This window comes from Martes martes (genome assembly GCF_963455335.1).
Source record: "Martes martes genome assembly, chromosome: 1".
Lineage (NCBI taxonomy): Eukaryota > Metazoa > Chordata > Mammalia > Carnivora > Mustelidae > Martes > Martes martes.
The window spans coordinates 182013823-182028682 of NC_137888.1; the positions used below are offsets into that span (position 1 = coordinate 182013823).

General features: G+C 40.4%; 1 protein-coding gene and 1 pseudogene across 2 annotated transcripts in view; one reads left to right on the forward strand and one right to left on the reverse strand.

Annotated features, from left to right (window-relative positions):
• The window catches only part of LOC308351352 (large ribosomal subunit protein uL22-like), a 92215-nt pseudogene extending 84767 nt beyond the window's left edge, over window positions 1–7448 (forward strand). The window contains exons 2-3 of the transcript in view: window positions 6723–7019; window positions 7217–7448. The product of the transcript in view is annotated as a large ribosomal subunit protein uL22-like (transcript). The remainder of the gene's footprint in view (window positions 1–6722; window positions 7020–7216) is intronic.
• TAFA1 (TAFA chemokine like family member 1) overlaps window positions 1–14860 on the reverse strand; it is a gene marked incomplete at both ends in the record, with an annotated part of 491339 nt that overhangs the window by 359243 nt on the left and 117236 nt on the right. The gene's annotated exons all lie outside the window — the stretch shown is intronic.

The following is a 14860-nucleotide window of genomic DNA, read 5'->3' on the forward strand; positions in this document are numbered from 1 at the left end:
ATCGTCAATCCTCCTCGCTCAAAATGTAGGTTACTGAACTGTTTCCTCTTTTGGATACAATACGGATAAAACAGGTTAACATTCATGAATCAATTCAGCATACAGCAGATACTATAATAAGTCATGTTTTTGCATTTTCTTATTTAATGGACACAACAATCATATTATCCATTTTGCAGATAAGGAAACTGAGGCCTAGAGAACCGTGTCATTTACCTTAAGCCTAGCGTTCACTAAGGAGCAAATCAAGAGGAAAATAAACAAGCAAGCAAGCAAACAAGAAACTCTATCCGATTTCAAATCCCATGATTATGACCACAAAGGATATTGCTTACAAATTCAAAATGCATGCCTACCTTTGGATCTTCATCCTTGTTTGCCAGAGACTTGGGGGAACAAGAATAAGTCATGAAGTCCAAACCTCAGAGGTACAATGGCTGCTGGTCTAACAGTCTTTCCTTTCCTCCAGAATTTATCTGAGGATCCCGGATGCTCTCCTTTGATTCTGGGTCACTAACACCAGTCCTGTATCCGTGCTTTATCCAATGCACCCTCAGCTACGAGCTTATTCTGCCACTGCTCTAAGTTCCTTCAAAAGAACTCAGGATCACAAACGGTATCCTTGACCCAAACACAGCCTACTTGACCCTAGGGTTTAGACCAACCAAGTACTTGCGGGGGTGGGGGGGGAGTAATAACCTAATTATTGGAACCACCTGCCTGCCCTCACTTTTGTGCTCCTGACTGCTGCCAGATGCTGGGCTGGCAGGCTTGGATCAATTAGTAATTGTAACTGAAGCTGACTGCAATTAATTATATAACTTTAAGCTGTTCAAGCTTAATACCCACCCCCCCAAATGACTTCAGGAAACTGGGATATAGTGGATTGCAACAAATAAAGAGAAAGAGCTATGAAGGAGCTTTCTGTAAGTATTTTCTTCAGGCTTAGATCATACTGAATCCTCATATATTATGGGCACAGCCAACTAGTCCTATTTACTGATTATTAATGAAATGATGTGCTGATTTCTAACTGGTGGTCCAGGACTGAAAAGTGGAGCTCTTCCTCTCCTAGCCAGTGAAAGAAAGGACTTTCCCCCAAAGCCATGGTGTGATGGGTCTTCAGTGATGGACAGGACAGTGCACTAAGTAGATTGTGGACTATGGGACTGTGGGGATGAAGGTTAGAGTTCTGGCTCCATCCTTAATTAACAGGACAAGGGATAACCTCTACCTCCATGTCTTCGTCTGTACAATAAGCATAATATTAACACAAAACATGAATTCACTAATCCACTGTTTGGGATAAAGTTGATGCTTGATAAATGTTAACGCATCATCTGCTAAACTTTGCCAAGTTCAGGGGGCTGGTGAACCTTCGACTGAGGCTCTGTTGCAGTTAGAGCTTATCCCCCGCCCCCCGTGACCAGGAACTACAGTATGAGATAGTTGTTAATGACTCAGAATTTGGAGTCTGTGAAACATGGGCTCTTGTCACGGGCTATACACAATGGGGTGTGTGTCCAGGAACCAGTAACGTAACATCTTCAAATCTTAGTTTCCACATCTTCAAATAAAGAGAGGTATTACGTGTTTCATACGGTTGCTTTGATGATTAAATGCTATAGGACATGGTTCTGATATACATTAATGATACTAACAAGACATTTTAACATGTATTTATGGCAAAATCATTTAGTGGAATTATAGTTTATATTTTCTTTCCTGGTATTTGTCCCTAGCTCCGTTCCACAATGTGAGCCAAGCACTTTTATGCTTTCTGCTTCAGGAATCTTGGTAGGGCTAAAAATATAAGTCAAACTAAATGTCCCAATGAGAGATAATATGGGGCAGGGGAAGATGGTGGGCAGAGATGAAGCCTAGAGAGGAGAAGTTATATGAGAATGGCAAAAGTTCAAGGAGTGAGAGAGAGAGAGGAGAACCACCCCCAGACCAGGGAAAAGAAAGGATGTCTGTGAGTCTTCAGAGCAGGGAAATTACTTGTGTTCTCTAGCAAAGCCTAGAATACTAGCAAGAACGTTAGGTAGATAGTTATATGCTCCTCTGGAAAGATGAACCTAGGGCATCATGCTTTCCAACCTCAGCATGAATCCTCACGTGGGCATCAGGGAGGAAAAACATGAGCCTCAAAGAAATGGCAGGAGTTTAGAAAGAGATGGGAGGATTGGTAGCTGCAATCATAGTAGACTAATGAAGCCCCATTTTGCAACCAGTTATCTAGATTTTACTATAAAGATTATATAGTAGGAAGTAACCGAGTACTATTAAATCTATTTCTTTTTCTTGGACACACCAGGAAATTACCTTCACCAGCCTTCCTTATGGTTAAGGTGGGTCCTTTGCAGCTCAGTTTGACCAATGGAAAATGAGCAGATACAACTCCTAGGCCTCTAAAACACTTCAGGTCATGTGTCATGCTCTTTCTCTTTGCTCATTAGCTGACTCCATGAATAGGACGCAGTAAGGGAGTCTGAGAATGGATGGAAGTTACAGGATCCGTGAACCATCACGTGAAAAGTCACTTGCCAAATATGTAATCAGAGTATGAAAAGACTGAGAAATAAATTTATATGATATTAACCCACCAAGACATGAATGCTGTTTATTAGAATGGCTAGCATTAATTACTCTGATTAATGAAATGCTTGACATAGAATTTATCATCAGCCCTAAAAGGTGGAGGATAGAAAAAGAGAATGTAAGTTGATTTAATACAAATAAAAAATATAAGGCAACTCATACCTGAATTTGTGCATGAGTTTATCACTGCAAAAAGCTAGAATTTCCATGCAGCAACCTAAGTAGTAGGGAGGCGAAAGGAGTTACAAAAGGCAAGTATTTTACACCAGGGGTGATTCTGCGAACTAACTCAAGAAGTCATATGGCAAGGTTCCTTAAGAAGCACTCCAAGGTTGGAGTGACTGTCCCTTGGCTGTCTTACCCCGAGAAAGCCCCCAGATTGCTCAGACCACCATCTGACTCTTAACCACCTCCGTGATGTCCTCTCTGCAAATATGAATGATGCTAATACATGGAGGTTTAAAATAAATAAAATATGAACAAGCAAAACAAACTCCTCTTTGAGAGCTCAGTTTCAAAGTCCTTCAGAACTGTAAAAAAGCTTTTCAAATTATGTCTAAGAAACACCCTCATCTCTATCCATCTCATCTCTGTCTCATCTCATCTCTATCTTTCAGCTTTCCCAACAAAGTTCTCATTCTCTCTAGCCCTTCATCTTCCTACTTTTGCAGCTTCTCATCTTAACCTTCCTGTTCTCCCCAATCTGCAGTGGTTTCTAATTGGTCCTTGAAGGTGTCCTGTGACCTATATTAAACCACTTTATTCATTTCAGTGACTTGAAGCAGCTGGGAGATAAATTCCATTTGAACGCTGATTGGGTCTGATGTGAATAGTTCACTATTGATCTATATGGAGACATACTTGACAGAGCACTGGATCACGTTACATTTGGTGACATTTTAAAATATTTGCTAAGAAAATTATGCTACACCTTATCACGTGGGAGAAAATGACAGCTGAGCTGTGAACAGAGGATAGCTCATTTTATCCATTCAGGGGCAGAGAAGGATATCCATTGACTTTCCTGCTCACCATTTATTCCCCTTGCTTGTAGGATCAAGACCCAACATTCCCTTAAGGACCAAGCCTCCCTCACTCTCAGTTCATGTGGTTCATGAGTGTCTGATTCTGCCTCTCACTGCCTCTTCCTCCCAGGTTCAGGACTGTGGACAGAACCCAGTATAGCCAAGCCAAGCCGAGCCTGCCATCCCCCCTAGCTTCTGTTTGGTTCTGGGAAGTTATGGTAGTAATCTGCGTCTAAGTCCTGAGGTGCTTAGAAGAATTATGTTGAAAGATGTATTTCCCACCAGAAGTTCTAACCTGACAGAATATAAGCCTGGAGGTGGTGAGGGCCACCTTGTCACTACTTGGAAGTGCCTACTTAAGAATGAAACCAAAACCAGGAGAGGAGCCCCAAAACATGGACAGAATGGGGATTCATAGTGATACTGTTTGAATACCTAGATCTAGCTGTATTACCCACAATCAAATGAGTCCCCTTTGAGGCTTCATCCTGTTTGAACTGGCTTTCTCTAAAAGCATCAAGTCTATAGTCATGACACTGAATTAAACCAATAGCCTCAGGGTCAGATTTTCAGAGGGGGTATAGTCAGGCATTTCCCTTTGGCTGTCCAGAATTGTCTCACTCACTAATTTGAACCAGTGTGACCACAGTAGCAGTTACTTCCTAAGGAACTTTTCCAAAAGTACGAGCTGTTTACCTGAATAAAATTTATATGCATTCCAGGGAGAGTTGGGAAATTTTTTTTTTCTTTGTTTGTTTGGTTTGGTTTGGTTGTTGTTGTTGTTGTTTAAATTACAGATTCCTAAGCCGTGTGTGGATAGATTCTGATTTAGGGAGTTTTTTGAACATTCCACAATTCAGCATTTTCAACCAGTAGCCTAGATGATTCTGATATATGTAACCACATTTTAAGAAATATTATTACAACAAGCAGGTTGGAACTGAGGGACTAAAGTCATATACACATGAATTTGAAATCCTGTTTCTACTGCCTACCAACTATACCCCGGACAATGGCAAAAATCTTTCTTTGCTTCAGCTTCCTAATTTACAAATGAAGATAATAAAGCCATCATAGAGGGCTTTGCAAGATAATGTTTGTAAAGAATTTAGCATAGAGCTTATCATATCAGTAAGGCTCCAATAAATGGTATCTGCTGTTAATTCATTTACATGGATGAGCTTCTCAGATAAACCAATTATTGCTACAAAGAATCCAGCAGCATATAAGACCTTGTAGCAATGAGACATAGGGTATATAAGTTTTGGTGTGGAAAAGAGGAGGCAGGCTCTAATTTTCAGCTTGATAAATGTTCTGGTGTACAAAAGAACAGGAAAATACCAAGAAAAAGAAAAAAAATCGATCCTGTCTATGATCTTGCCAAAAAGCACTTAAGACATTAAGTTTGCCAATCTAGATTGGCAATGTAATGTCAATAATAACTAAATAATAACTATGCAAACATAGACATGCGTAAGGCAATGGAACTGGTAGAGCATCACAAAACATTTTGTACCTTGTATATAGCAGGTATGGCTCTCCAAGGGGAGATGTTAGTGGTGAATGTGATGGAATGAAGAGGGAGGACATCTGTATAAGGTGGAAGTCTGTATGGCATCCTGATGTGGAGGACAGGCTTTGAAGGATGACTAGCCATGCTGGGTTTACATCACAGAGACCCTATTTCTTAGATGAGCCACCCTGTTAATGAGTCACTTATCTTCCAGGTCCCAGTGTGTAAGTTGAGAAAAAAATGAACCCATTCTTGTTAGATTATGTTGAGGACCCAATGAAATCATTGATGTGAAATGTCTAATAGAATGCACGACGTATGATCTATGTTCTAAAATGTAGCCATTATTATGTTTATTTATTGTTCTACTGTTGTTCTAGTGGAGATCCTGTTTAAAAAAAATTGGCAAGAAGAGGATGTTTTTGCAGAAAAAAACATACAAAAGATTTGATAGTTCCACAAACATGACAGTGAGGAGAAATAAGAATTATACACAATGCAACCCGTCAATTTCAATACATTGGAGGAAAAAAAAAAAAAAGAGGAAGGCTTAAAAGAAGCAATTCCTGTCCGTCAGTGTTGCACTCCTCATTTCACAGGTGAGGACTTGCTTGGCCTCTGCCCAGGGACACGGTAAAGTGGGAAGTATCCCCCAGCACCAACTAAGGCTCTGATTTGAAGCGTCTCCACTAGCTATCTGCAAAATCCCGTTTTAATGATTAGCCTTTGCTGCCAGAGCAGTTGCAGAAAAATCAATTCTACAATTTTTTTCCTTTTCTAAAATGCCTGGGTTTCAGCTGATAAAGCAATGATTTAAGTCAATGGCTGAGGTGGGAATTCAAGTATGTTCTTAAAGGATAATCACTAGCCTCCTTCTTGGGATGCATCTGTTTTTAACCAATTTCTCAACTCTGAGTCTGGTAATTAAACAGAGAGGTGTACAAAACATAAACAGGGAAAACTGGAACCCGGCTTCATTAGTTTCTGGATCTTAGGTAACTACAGGTGTGTGTTAATGAATTACACGACGGGTAAAATAAAATTAAAGGCAGCTGCACGTGTTTACAAAACTGCAGCCACAAATTACAGGTATCTGTAGCATCCATAATTCATCCATAATTGACAATTTTCATATTACTGGAGTAGAAAATCAAGTCATGCAGATGATTACAGCATTTGCCTCTCAGCACTAGAGATTTTGCTTCATTTTTCATACAGCACCTCAAATGAAATAAATTACAGTTTTTAGGTGGAGCTGGACATCAGGGTAAAGGACCAGCATCTTGCAGACAACCTAGCCCCCAGTTCTACCTCCCTGCCTCCAACTCCTGGCCCTCTGTTAATAAGGAAGTGTGCCTACCCACAGGCTTTAGAAACGCAGGTTCTGAGTCCAAATTTGACTCTACTACCTAAATCTAGAAACGAGAGCAAAGTGTTTAGAAACTCTGTGTCTCAGTTCCTTCATCCATTAATGGGTTAACAAAAATGCTTACCTCACAAGATCATTAGGTTTAATTGAGTTCATTAAGATCGAGTTAATATAATTCTTCCTGTAAGTGACCTAAGGGGATCCCTGAAAATAGTTTGCTATTCACTTGACCGAGAAAACCCTACAAAAATCATGCAAATAATCAAGAGGTTCAAATCTTTGTGTTCTCTTTAAGAACACATGTGAAACTGCCCAGGTCATCAAGGGTACACATATTCAAAAAGCCGCCAAGTATCTGAAGGATGTCACTTTCCAGAAGCCATCTGTGCCATTCCGTTGCTCCAATGGTGGAGTTGGTAGGTGTGCCTGGGGCCAAACAGTGGGGCTGGACACGGGGTTGTTGGCCCAAAAAGAGTGCTGAATTCTTACTGCACATGTTTAAAAATGCAAAGTGATGCTGAACTTAGTTTAAAGATTTTATTTGTTTGTTTGTTTGTTTAGAGTGAGCAGGGGTTAGTGAGGGAGATGGGGAGAGAGAATCCCAGGCAGCCTCCATACTGAGCTGCGGGGCCCAATGCAGGGGGCTCCCAACCCTGAGATCATGATCTGAACAGATATCAAGTCTGACACTTAACCACTGAGCCACTGAGCTACCCCCAAACTGAAGGGTTTAGAGGTAGATTCTCTGATCATTGAGCACATCCAGGTTAACAAAGTCCCCAAGATGTGGTGTGAAACTTACGGGGCTCATGGTCAGATAAACCCATGCATGAGCTCTCCCTGCCGCTCTGAGAGAGTCCTTACTAAGAAAGAGCAGATTGTCCCTAAACCAGAACATGAGATTGCACAGAAGAAAAAGAAATCCCAGAAGAAACTTTAGAAATAAAAATTTACGGCTCCGGAGTAAATTCTGTGTAAAATAAATGCAAATACAAGTGAAAAAAAAAAAAAGATCAAGTTAATGTATATACAGTGCATAGAGTAATGGCACTAAGAGCTTAGTGAATGCTTAATCTATGAACTTCTTCAAACCCCAGCTTCTGGAGACAGAAATGGGCGTAGAAACACCACCTATCACACCAGGTTGGCGGGACAACAAGACAATGCATATGAAGCACCTAGTTTACTTCATAATACACGAAAACCCTCAACATTCAGCCAGTAGTAGACATTGTAATAACATCAACTTTACCTCAAATGGACAAAATAAATTAATATTGCTAATTAAAAAAATATATTTTGTGTAAAAAGCCCATCTTGAGCTTATAACTTATTAAGAAGAATTTTTTTTTCTCAATTGAGGTATTCTGATTCAGATACTATCAGGATTAGGTTTTTACAAGGCATCTTGAACTCAAATAAATGTAATCCTGATAAAAAAAAAAACAAAACACTCCTATAAAGAGATGTTGTGTGTATTGTTCTAGCTCTACATCCCCAAAGAGGGCTGGCGAGAATGCACGTGGAATTGTCTGCTCCATGGTGAGGATGGATAAGGAGGCTGCTTTAAAGGCTACCAGAGCTGGGAGGGACATAGCAGGGGATGTGACAGAGACAGAGTTGGCAAGCTCCAGGGACACCAACCAAAGGCTTATTTATCTGAAATCTCTGTAACATTCCCCAGAACGAACTATCTCAAGTACCCATCATTTCACACATGAGAAGTCATGGGTCTGCCTTGGTGTGGGTTCCTATCCCTGAAATTTAGGAAGATAGGACAATGCAAATACACAGTAATGACAACATAAAATTTCTTAGACAAACTCATCTGAACTCGTGTCGAAGTTTATTGCCCATTAATGAGGAACCCAGCAGGTAGAAAATGCTCGTTGGAACGACAGGGAAGAGGGAGGTTAAGTACATAAGGCTTCCAGCAAGGTACAGATGGCCGTGCTACTTCAAATGGTCATTAAAAGGTCATATTTTTATCAGTGCTTGGATAAATTTGTAGCACAATGTGGAGCCACCTTTGGGCATGATCCGTTCATCAGAAATAATAAGTAATCTATAAGAGATGAAATGATTAGCAAATTGATATGCAACGTTTAGTTAGACATACCAGATAACAAAGTTTCTCCTAACTCTTCCACAGAGAGCCAGTTTGGACTCAGGCACTGGGCAGAAGTCAAATACAAGACTGGTAGACGTGCAGAGTCCTGCTTTTCCTCAAATTTCTGCAGCATCTGATCAAAGATACCAGACAACTTACCTAATTCTAAGAAAGGGAGATGGCATTTCTCTTTCACAATAAGAATATCTTGCAATTTTTTATCTGCATTTGGTATAATAGTTTACCAAGTGTTTTCTCTCCACAAGCTCACATTTAATTCGCACAACAGATATGAGAAGCCGACAGGGCAGGTGCGAGCCCCTTTTGATACCCAAGGAACACGATACCCAGAGAAACTCACTGTCTTTGTTAAAGGTCTACCCTGAAGTGGGTAAAAGAGCTAGGAGTGGAACTTAGGTCCAGTGTAGCTATGAGAAATATTTCTCTCTCAAATACTTCCAGGGTTGCAAGGAAAGTCTTAGGTCTGAGCCAAAGTAGACACAGATGGAGACACACATTCAATAGCATGGAGGCTTTGGGGGATGTTGAAAACTCCCTGGGCTCTTTCTCCACCCAGTCTGTCAGCTCCAGTGCCCCTACCTTCCCAGCCTGATTTAAGTCTTTTGAGTCTGTTTAAACAAGAAACCTATTGTATCAATGTAGGCCAACCATGCTTACCATCTGACTACGAAGTTATCAGAAGGACTATTTGACTGCTGAGTTGTCCCCAAGTGTGCTCTCTTAGCAGAATTTCCTCCTCCTACCCTGTGTTGTCTAGTGTCCACGATATATTGGAATCTTCTAGAGAGAGTTTAAAATCTATTGATACCTAGGTTGCACCCTCAAGTCTCTGATGTAACCGACTTGGTCTAAAGACACTTGGAATATATGTAAGGAAAATTCTACAGTAAACCACATAAAATGTCTTTGTTTTTTCACAGTAGGGTTTCTCAGAGTTTTTGATGCATTCATGCATGATGATTCCCAAGATGGGAATCTATAGGTGATCCTGTTTGGCAAATTTCTTTCACTCCAGAGTGCTTTTGGTGTTGAACATTTCCTGGGCCTCTTATTCCATACTGATCTAGTGAATTCTGGAAGAGAAGTGCATCTGGCAGGAGCTATAGGTACCTACAAGGAAGAGGAGTGCATCTAAAGAAAGCTATGATCAAGACAAACTTCCAAGTCTAGAACCTCACTACACAGTATGGTCCCTACATGAGACTGCGGCATCCTGGGGAGCTTATTAGAAATGCAGAATCTCGGGGCCCATTCCAGATTCAAGGAAGCAGAATCTGCATTTTGACAAGATTCCTGTGGGAGTCACGAGCACATTAAATTTAAGAAGCCTTGCTCTATTCTACCATTTTTTCCAACCCCTTCCTGGGTTTTATCATTCTGGCTTCGAGGAAAACTTCATCAGTGTGTCGATGGTAGGTCTTCCTACAGTGCTCCATGGGCAGACAGGAAAAGCTCAGACTGTGGCTGCACAGTTCCAGGGTGCACGAGTCACAAAACAAAGTGACACTGTCCTCTCGGGTTGTTCAACCAGAGAAATATTTTCAAAACTGACACTATACCATGTGCAATATAGAGACTTTGTACATCAGTTCTGTCTAAGAACTTAAATTGATTCAAGTGCATCGATACCAGTTAACACATTTTGAGAACTTAATAGGGTCTAGCACCTTGATGTCACTTTATAGTCATTATTTTATATTATCGATATGACACTCTAAGATATAATCTATTATTATCCTCATTTCTTGATGAAATGGCGGTTGCTATGGGTTTATAAAAGATGTCATACTCAAGATCAAGGAGTTGATACTAACAGCATTGGGATTGGACTCTAGATCTAATTCTGACACCATGCTCTTACTACAGAAAAACTGGATTAAAGAAAATCTGTAGGATAGACTATGGGGGTGAGAAATTATGGGAGAGTTTAGGAATCATACCTGAAGAGAGAGATTAATATAAAAAGTGTGGCTAGAATGTGTTCTTAGGGGACATAGTCTAGTTTTGCCCAATTCGAAATTAAGAACACTGTGCAAGTAGACAATGGTACATGATTACAATGTCTGTTCATAGTAACAGTTTCCAGAGGCATTAAAATGTTTGCAAACAGTTACCCTCTTGTTTTATGCTCAGGGTAGTCCAGTGGAGAGAAGTTTTACCGCCTCCATGTTTAGGGACAACAGAAATCCCAGAAATTCAACAACTTTTCCTGAGATCTTGAAATCTAGAAGTGATGGTAATACGATTGAAAACCAGGTCTTAAAACTTTTAAGTCCTAAACTCCTTCTACTGCAGCATAATCACCTTTCCAACCATCAGGTAAATGTCAGGCCCTTAAGAATAAAAGATGGTAGGGACCCTTCTCAGCTGGCCAGCCTGGCCTGGACAGCTGACAGACCTCAAATGAGAGGGCTCATAGAAATTAATTGATTAAACAACAATAACAAAATTTAGAAAATGCCTTCCAACAATTTTTCACACTTTAGCAGACGTTTGATTCTAACAAATGGTTGATTCTGGTACCTAAGAGCACAGAAAGTTATTTTTCCACAGGCCTTAAATTTGATTTTTTTCCCTTTCTTTAAAAAAAAAAAAATGTTTCTGCCAAGCTTTCTCAAAAAAAAAAAAAAAATAGAAAGAAAGAAAAAAGTCTCCTCCAGACTTCCTGTGGACATAAAGGACCTGGTGGATAGTGGGGCTGCTTGACAAGCATTATCATTAGTACAGATTCAGGGACAGGGAGAGAGAGGAATCAGGCCAGGTCGTAGATAAACACCATCCTAGGATTCTAGGGACAGCAGAGACTTTGAGAGGTCAGTTGGTCCATTCCTCTGTCTCCAGGAATGACTTGTCGTTCTCCATCAATATGGATCATGATAGGACAAGACCATTCTTGGAATATTGGAAAACAGGTTATTCTATAGATCAACCTATGAAAACACCTCTCCACTCTTTCATACCTTCAGCTGGTCTTGGTTCTCAGCTGAAAGCGTTTTGCTCTCCCTCCTCCCCAGTCACCCATTCACCCAGGGGACATGGGACAATGCCTGGAGGCTTTTTTGGTTGTTAAAACTGGGGAGGAGTTTACTACTGGCATCTAGAAGGTGGAGCCCCAGGATGCTGCTAAACATTCTTCAGTGCCCATGGTGGCCCCATAAGCAAAATTGAATATTCTGAAGTTGAGAAACAGAAGAGAGAAGAAAGTGCATTATTCTTTGCATATTGTGGTCAGAGTGTTGATGGAAAGGGAGATACCATGATATTCGTCAATACAATTACCTACCCATAGTGGGGACTAAAGTTCTATGCTTCAGAAACACATTTCTTTGTAAGACATTTAAAGCATATGTAGAACTCTTTTTTTCTTTTTTCCTTTATGTAGTCAGGCTGACCTCACCCTTTGCCAACTAGCAAGCCTTTGCTATTGGACAGTAAATTCCATGATGGCAGAAACCACATATGATTACTCTCTATTCTCTCAGGTTTTACCACAGAAAACAGCATAGAATAGGTGCTAAATATATGTTTTGAAAATCCCCATGTAAAAATTTATTTTATTTGGTTATGTAAAAACTGCTAGATGGATTTTCACAAAATTGAGGGCATATGTTAGGGATGGTCTGTCTTGAAGTTATAGGTTATTTTGTGTACTTGGCATTTTGGCATTCCCAGGGTGAGGGGCATCAAAAACATGGATAGCCTACCAGAATAGTTGAAACCAAGGAATCTTTGTGTCTGTAATTGGGGCATGGCATGCCATATGTGTGAAGATTTTGTAGAATAAAAAGTAACTGTGGTTTCTAAAGTGAATCCCAAAGTGAAAATCATAGGGCCAGATTCTCCAACTTGTAGATGTTGTTTCTCTTTCCACAAGGGCAACCCTATTTAGTTATGTAGTGGTCCACTTTTTGGAAATGAGCCACCACTGAAAGGAAAGTCTTAAAGAGTATCAGAGCTGAGCAATTCATGGCACAGGGTGTATTTAAAGTGCTCTTGGAAACCTACCAACTACCAATATCACAGACACAACCCATTTCTGTTTTAACAGGAACTGCTTTAGTCCATCCTGTTAGAGTAGGAGGTTTCACCAACTTCCTTTAGACTTTAATTGATAACACACAAATCTGTTGCCACAGATGGTTGGGTGGGCAGCATCTGAAGCTGAGGTCTGGAGAAAGACTTCCCACCCCCAGCAAATGCAAGAACATTCAAGAAGTGTAGATGCAGGGTGCACCATGGAAACAGAATTGAGGAAAGAGCTCTGAGCAGCACATCAAAGCATAAGGGGTCTGGATTAAAGGTGTCCCTCTATGAAGAAGGTTACAAGGTTCTAGCTTCTCTTTCTGTCATGTGAAAATAAGATCATCTGGTTTTGAATCCCAGATATACCAGCCATTAACTGTGTGACCTTGGGCAACTTATTTAACTTCTCCAAGCTCTGCTTTTCCCCATATGCAGTGGAGATTGATATCATACCTCTCTTTTTAGATTTTGAGAAGACTGAATGAGATATAAAGACATTTTCTATTAATTATTAGTATCTCCTCATGTTTGAAACTTCCATGGAAATAATCTCTATTCTCTTTGCCTTAGAAAGCTTCTTAGCTTTTCCTAATATTATATGCAGGATCTAGGGAATTCTGTTAATCTAAAGGTAGAAAGGCAGAACCCAAGTGTTAGTAGAGCTTAGTGACCTCAGGTTCTTCAGGGACAACTGACGGAATCTCATATAATGCAAAGTACTCACAAGAAAGTAAAAGTGACCTGGGAGGGTAGATATCTCAGAATGAAGATAAACTTCACTGACCTTGTCTCTTTCAATGCAGGTGATTGAAAGTCAACTAAAACTGCCTAAAGGAATAAACAGAAAGACATCTATGGACTGTCATAACAGAGGAGAAGCCCAGCGTAAAACTTCAGGCCAGGTGGGATCCCGTTGATCAAAAGAGACCATAGGGCATCTGCTTTTCCATCTCTTGGCTTCGTTTCCTTTTGTGTTGGCTTTGCTCTCAGGAAGGCCTTCTCCAGGGGTGACTTCCAGGAGCTCCAAACATATAACCTTTCATGATCAAGGCCATCAGACCAAAATGTAGGTTTCCCATTCACTCTGGTAAAAAGCTGAGGATTTAATCTGTTTTGGTCAGGCTGGGTTGGGTGCCTATGCCTGTGGCTGGCACCACCCCCAAATCAGGTAGAGTGAGAGGACAGAAGAACAACCAGGGAAAGGCAAAAATAGATGCCAGTCAGGCAAAAATAATAGCATAAATTGCACTTGCTGATTGCCTAGGTTCTCTTTCTTCAGAAAAGTTTTCCCTCCTATTATATTATTGGTTCGTTATGGGATTGTGTTGAGCAAGGGTTGAAATGAGAGCTGATCTTATACAGCTGGACTGAAAGAGGTTTCTTGTGAGTTAAGTATCATTTAAAAATGTCTTCCCTGAGGAGCCCTGGTTGGCTCAGTTGGTAGACCATGCAACTCTTAATCTTAGGGTCATGAGTTCTAACCCTATGTTGGGGGTAGAGTTTGCTTAAGAGAATATCGTCCTCAGAAATACATGCCATGTTGCATGTTGTCTATCTCTCATGTAGCAGTTTTGCTACATGGGAAAAGTAGACTCCCAAGTTCCCGTCAGCCACTCATCTTTGGCTCCCTTTTATTTTTATATTTTACTTTATTTTTTGCCCTACCCCTCTCCATTTTAGTTATTCTCAGACTCCAAAGAGCTAATGTCTATCAAAGCAAAAAGAGGAGACTTAGCTTGGATATAAGATTCTACACGTAAATGCATCATCTGATAACCCCACAGACAAGCAGAAATTTGAGCTTATTCTAGAATGTTTCTGCAACGTCTTTCTTGAACACAGGTCTAGTATGTTTCTTCTGAAGCTCATGAAGGTCATTCTAACTGACCATAAAAAGCTTTTAAGGATGACAAGACTTGGACTTACAGCTGTATAGGGTGGATGCTAGGAGCAGAATGGTAAAGGGCTAAAGGCTCAGATTTTAAATGCAGGCAGAATGGGCTCTAAAACCCTATGCAAATTGTCTTGCTGTTCTGAGACTATTTCCTCTTCTATGAAATAGAGATCAAGGTAATACTGTCCACTGCCCACTGAGTGCTTTCAATATGCCCCACGTTATTTTAAATATGTACCTTAATGCATTAAACGTCTGTATGGAACTCCATGAGGTAGGTACCATTATAATCCCCATTTTTCAG